This window comes from Colossoma macropomum, unplaced genomic scaffold, assembly GCF_904425465.1.
Source record: "Colossoma macropomum unplaced genomic scaffold, Colossoma_macropomum, whole genome shotgun sequence".
NCBI classification, from domain to species: Eukaryota; Metazoa; Chordata; class Actinopteri; order Characiformes; family Serrasalmidae; genus Colossoma; species Colossoma macropomum.
The window spans coordinates 13,048,458-13,054,440 of NW_023494794.1; positions in this window are offsets into that span (position 1 = coordinate 13,048,458).

Genomic DNA, 5,983 nt, shown 5'->3' on the forward strand with positions numbered 1-5,983 from the left:
GGAGTTTTTTTGACCTAAATTCAAAATACAGTATGTGGCACAAATGTAACAGTGCCTATTCCTCAACAAATACCATCTCAACAGTAAATTAAGAGAGGCAGCATCATGTTGGTCATCAGTGGGGACAGGGCATCTTGTTAACCCTTGTGTGGTGTTCGGGTCTGTCGGACCCAGTTTCAATGTTTACCAAAAGAAAAAATGATGCGATTTATTATTATTTCAACCCCAGATTCCTTGGCCTTTGCTCATTTTCTGTGAAGAACGTATAACACATTTTCAATGACTTTACACTGTACACCCCCTACATATTTATGTCACACGTGGTGTTGGGGTGAACCCGCCGGGAATAAAGATGTGGAGGTGCTGTGTCCCTTCAGTCTGTTCTCCTCATACATGGCCTGCTGTTAGTGTGTGTGTCTGTGTGAATGTGTTTGTATATGTGTGCATGTGTGTAAGGGTGGACAACATGGACAGGCTGCTGGCTGGCTACAGCTGCTAAAGGAGAACCCTACGCTGACCACTTGTGATATTTTGTATCTGGTGTTTTACATTCATCAAAAAACAATAATGTGGTGATTTCACCAGACCCACTGAGTAACAAAAACATGAATACCACACAAGGGTTAAAATTGAAAGATGGGTGGTTGGTGCAAAATACAGGGATGTCCTGCAAGACAATCTGCTTTAGTTTGCTAAATAACTAAAGCTTGAGAGAAACTTAACCGTTATCCCAAGCACAAGGCCAAAGCAACTCAGGAGTGGTTGAACAACAGAAAGGTAAATGTTCAACAATAGCCAACTCCAGTCCAATTGAGAATTGGTGGCATTATTTGAAAATTGCAGTTTACAAGCATCATCCAACCAACCTGGACAAACTGAAGACCTGGCAAAAATGTGTAAAGTTAGTAGAAACTTACTCTAACAGTCTTAATTGCAGTAAAAGGTTGTTCTACCAAATACTAGTCTGAATGGTAGTTGAATACCTTTGTAAGACATTATATGTTGGTATTTATTTATTTATTTTATTTATTTTCACTGTCCAGTGGACCCATATTGTGCATGCCTGTGAGGGCCGTGAGGCTATAAGGTGTCCCATTTGTCATTCTGAGATTCACAGGGGTTCTCAGCACATCTATGCATCCCCTAGTGCAGCCTATAGCAAGGACCACATCAATGCCAAAATTCTTTAAGATTTCTAACCAAGCAGAGAGGACAGGCGTCTTCACAGCTATCTGATCAACATGGCAGGGAAGAAGATATTAAGGTGTGAGTTAAAATCTTTATTTCTTTTTTACTTGTTGTTAAGATGCATTATAATAATCCTGTAATCCGGATTAAACCAATGTAGATAAGCAAACTATCTTAATTAAAAAACAAGTTTATCTGATGGCATCATTTCTCCTGCTTCAGTATGTGTGTAACATGTATGTTGCATGAGTCCCAAACTGATACCTTTAGACCTAGTACCCCGAAGGTCTCTTGGCTTAGACATCCACACGTTATCAATGTCACCAAAGTGTGGACTTGGAGGAAGACTGCAAGGCTTAGGGTACCATTTGGGACAGGGCTTAGCACTCCTTCTGTTGCACAAAGCTGGAAGGCTGAGCCCTGATGTACCTCCTCCACTGCATGTTTTCCAGCTGTCGCTCACACAATGTCACTGGCAGGTTGAACATGGTTCTAACTGAACAAGTTCTAACTGCCTAATTCTGTTATATGAGCCATGTTTCCCACCCAGAGGGCAGTAGGACCAACCGTGCTCTCTTTTACTGCTGTCCATGGATGTGTGTGGCACTGTCATGAATCAGGACCTCAAGAATATGGTGAATGCAGACATTTGCACCACTAAGGAGCCCTTGAGTCATTTTTTCATTTAAGTACTGTTGCTTTAACTAACGTTTGGTTTTAGGCAACTCCACTAATCTCTGCCAAAGACACAGAGCTATTGTTATTTGTTACAGTACAACAATGTCGTTCAAACTCAAAATATTTACCTTGCACACAATTTTGACCAGAAGTGGGTAGGGTAGCCTAAACTTATACTCAAGTAAAAGCATTGTTAGTTCACTGAAATGATAACTCAGGGAAAAATAAATCTTTACAAAAAGCAACTTAAGTAAAAAAGAAGTATTGAGTACTTTGTAGAAATGCTGTAGAAGTTTGATAGAATCTATTTTTCTTTTTTTGATGCATAAACTTCATAAACCTTCAATGATAAACTTCAAAAGTCAGAGATGTGACATTGCAAAGCATTACAGATGCTGTCACCAACAGAACACAATGAAATCAAACACAAAAAGTAATTAGCACTTTCTGTGACTGAAATTTAACAGAGTAGAAAGTACATTGCTTTCCTCACAAATCTATTTGGGCACATGTACCTGAGTAAATGTAATAAGTAGCTAACCACCTCTGCTTTTGATCTACATTTTGTTATTGTTACATACTGGTGAATGTGTGTTGTGTCCTGTGCTCTAGGCCTTTACACGAACAAGTGTACCAGGGGTGAACCTTCACCCAAAATACCTAAGTTTGTAAACTCTACCACTACCATCTTCAGGATCAGAGATTAAGAAAGGATTGAGGATGTGCATCATATTTCCACAGCAGTGATGGCTTTACAAGCCATGTGAGGGAAAAAAATCTGGTTTGGCTGGGCCTCTGCCAAACAGTATCAGGCTGCTGCAAGTAATTAGACACTCTTTTAAGTTACAGATGAAATTAACTTTATGGAAGACATGCAAATTAGTCTACTTACTTGAGAGGTTAATTGAAGATTGTTCCACATTAAGTCAATGGAAAATGCTGTAAAGTGGACAAACGTCAAACTGCCATTGTAGTGCAACTGAACATTCCTTAAACAGTGAATAAAATCTTCAAGAATTTCAAGGCTGAATGTGATACTAAAGAAGAGAGAGAGAGAGAGAGAGAGAGAGAGAGAGAGAGAGAGAAGGTCAGCCAAAAAGATTGAGCAATAACAATGTAAATACAGAAGTTTATCAAGATGTTAAGTGTTACATTAATAAGGAAAGGGGCAGTTTCTAACCTTGTTATTATGAAGAAGTGGTGGATAATGTTTGAATTACTGGGGAGATTAGCTCCCCAAAATCAACTTGAGCTTACTTAAGAACAATAAGATGTAAAGTTTGGGAGGGACATGGGGGGTGTGGTTTAGGAGGAGTGACCAATAATGTAATAAAATATAATACACAAAATCTAATGTACTTGCTAACATTTGTTATGCAAAATTAGCTTTGATTGTCACTACTGAAACATTTGGTAAAGCTTCAGTAGTGTTATGATTGCTTTGGAAGTGACTTAATAAAATGTTCATTGTTCATTTATTTTAATAAAATAAACATAATCAAAGTATAGGGTCACTCAAAACAAAATGATTTTAGTCTAAAGTCTTAAGTCAGTTACCCAGCTAGCAAAATATAAATAAAGATTCCTACCTGTCTGCATGAAGTAGCTGGTCCGCTTACAGCATTCTTTGTTCACTTTCAAATACTTTTTGCATATTTCTAAATCTCTTTTTATTTACCACATGCAACTCAATCAAAACCTTAGCATTTGCTTAGATGTAGCCTTTCATGTTCATTCAAATATAGCATAACAGAGAAAGCAAAAATAAAAAATAAAAGGAAAACCAACTGGCCAGTCCCAATGTATACTGTACAACACAGGTGAATACAGCTGAACAATCAATCATCTGCCACAATCTTCAGAACATATTGTACATTATCATTTATTAAGCCAGTATGTACTGTATTATGCCTTGTAAAGTCACAATTTCTTTATGTTTCACCTGTATTCTGAATTTCAATGATAACACTAGAAATAATTAGGAAACAATTGCTTTAATTGTCTTACACAGACAAAATGGGTGGAATGGCAATAACATAGGTAAGCAAACAGTTACCATATACCAATAAACAGATATTAAAGAAAAACACTAAACCGGTAAGTGCATTACACCATCATGCTTTATTATATGTAAACACTCTTTAGCCATTTTGTTATTTACAGCTAAACCTGTATTCATGCTCATTTTCCATTTGATTAGGTCAAATTACCATATAGGTGCACTTTGTATTTCTGCAATTGCAGAGTGTAGTCTATCTGTTCCCCTGCATACTTTGTACTTTTTCCCCTGCATACTTAGCCACCTTTTTAGCCGTTTTCATGTTTGTAATGTATGGATCCAGACGTCAAAGTCACTGTCTCTACAATTTCAAGTCCGCTGCCAGTTTGCGGTGAAGCATTTCTCCAGCTCTCACTGCGATATCAGCCTTTCTCAGCCCCATATTTACTCAGGTTTGCGCTTTCGCTACGCATAAAAGCACAAACAGGTTCGGTAGCTTTGTTTGCATCACGTGTTTATCTGAGGAGCTCTGGGATTTTGAGTTCTTATTCGTATCCGAAACTCTTTATGTGTTTTTTCACTCTCTTTGCTTTATCGTCTAGTGAATGCGCCCTCACGGCAAAAATACAAGAAATTTGGTGACAAACTGACGTTAAGTTTGTGATGCTCTCCGTTTTAGAAATCTGTTAAGATTTTTGAAAGTCATACGCCCAGCCAAGATTTCAGAAATCGCATTCATGAGTAAAAGTCAAAAATAGAAACCTATAGGTTTTGAACTTTGCATTTAAACCAATTTGGTAGAACGATGCATACACGTGATGTGATTCCTACATTTGATTCGATTGGCTGTTTGGATTGGCCTCATCTTGTGAGGAGTGAGTTGGCCAGTGTAAGAGTGTGCATAAGAAAATATGAGAGATTATGCTGTATTTTTATGTGTGGTAGGCTAGCTATGTAACTGGTACGTGTCATAAATAGAAACTAGAAAAATAGAAAGCTAAAACTTTAAACTAGTGCCACAATTCGGTCCACATTGCCGCCCCTCCCCACTCTTAACCGTACAGGAAATTTCATACACGCCTTAAACTGAAAAACATTACTATGCGAGGCTCTGCGTACGCGTTTTCTCTACGTCACGTGAAAAGGGTAAATGTCTTATCTTTGAAATATTTTGTAGATAGAGGAAGATTGTTCAAACAGTTTAAACAGTATTATATGTGCATTTAATGACAGACTAGAGTAATGAGAAACGCTGAAAATACTGCATTCAACACAATCACGCACTTTGCTTCTATTGGACTTGTTGTAAAGACAACCAGCAATATCATTTACTGTCACAAGAGGGCGATATTATAATGTAGCATGTGAATGTATTTCTACTGTTTACTGCTGTTCTTTTTTTGTTTCTCTGAACATGCCCAAAATTGTCACAGCATTAAGAAAACAACTTTAATGGTAAAAGGTTTCACAGTCAGAGGCTTCATATATATACCACTTTCTATTGGTTTAAAAGGGTTTAAAGTTCAGGGTTTCATTGTTTACCTTGCAGTTATCGTTAGCAGGGTGCATTGTTTGCCTAATAGCCTACCTTTATCCTACCAAAGGGCAACAAAGGCACATTTTGGTTTTCTCAGCGGTTTTACTTAGCAGACATTCTGTGCTGGACTATTCCGACGCACAGTGCCCACTTAGCCTAACCAATGCTTTTCCGTCACGTTTAAATGAAAATTGCCCCTTTCTGCAAAAATTAAGAGTATTAATAGGGACCTTGTAGTAACAGCGTCTACTCTTCTGGGAAGGCTTTAGATGTTGGAACATTTCTGTGAGGATTTTATTGCATTCAGCATCAAATACATTAGTGAGGTCAGGTACTGATGTAAGATGATTAGCTCTGGTCACAAACAGCACTTCTACCATTCCCAAGGGTATTCAGTGGATCATCTGTCCATAGCCCTTTAGCTGATGCTTGCTTTGGGTACGATGACCTAACTGGTGTGCTCCAGAGCATCCCATTCTGTTGCCAGCGCTTTTAATGGAGATTATACAAGCTGTGTGTGTGTGTGTGTGTGCGCGCGCGCGCGCGCGCGTGAGAGAGAGAGAGAGAAAGAGAGAGAGAGA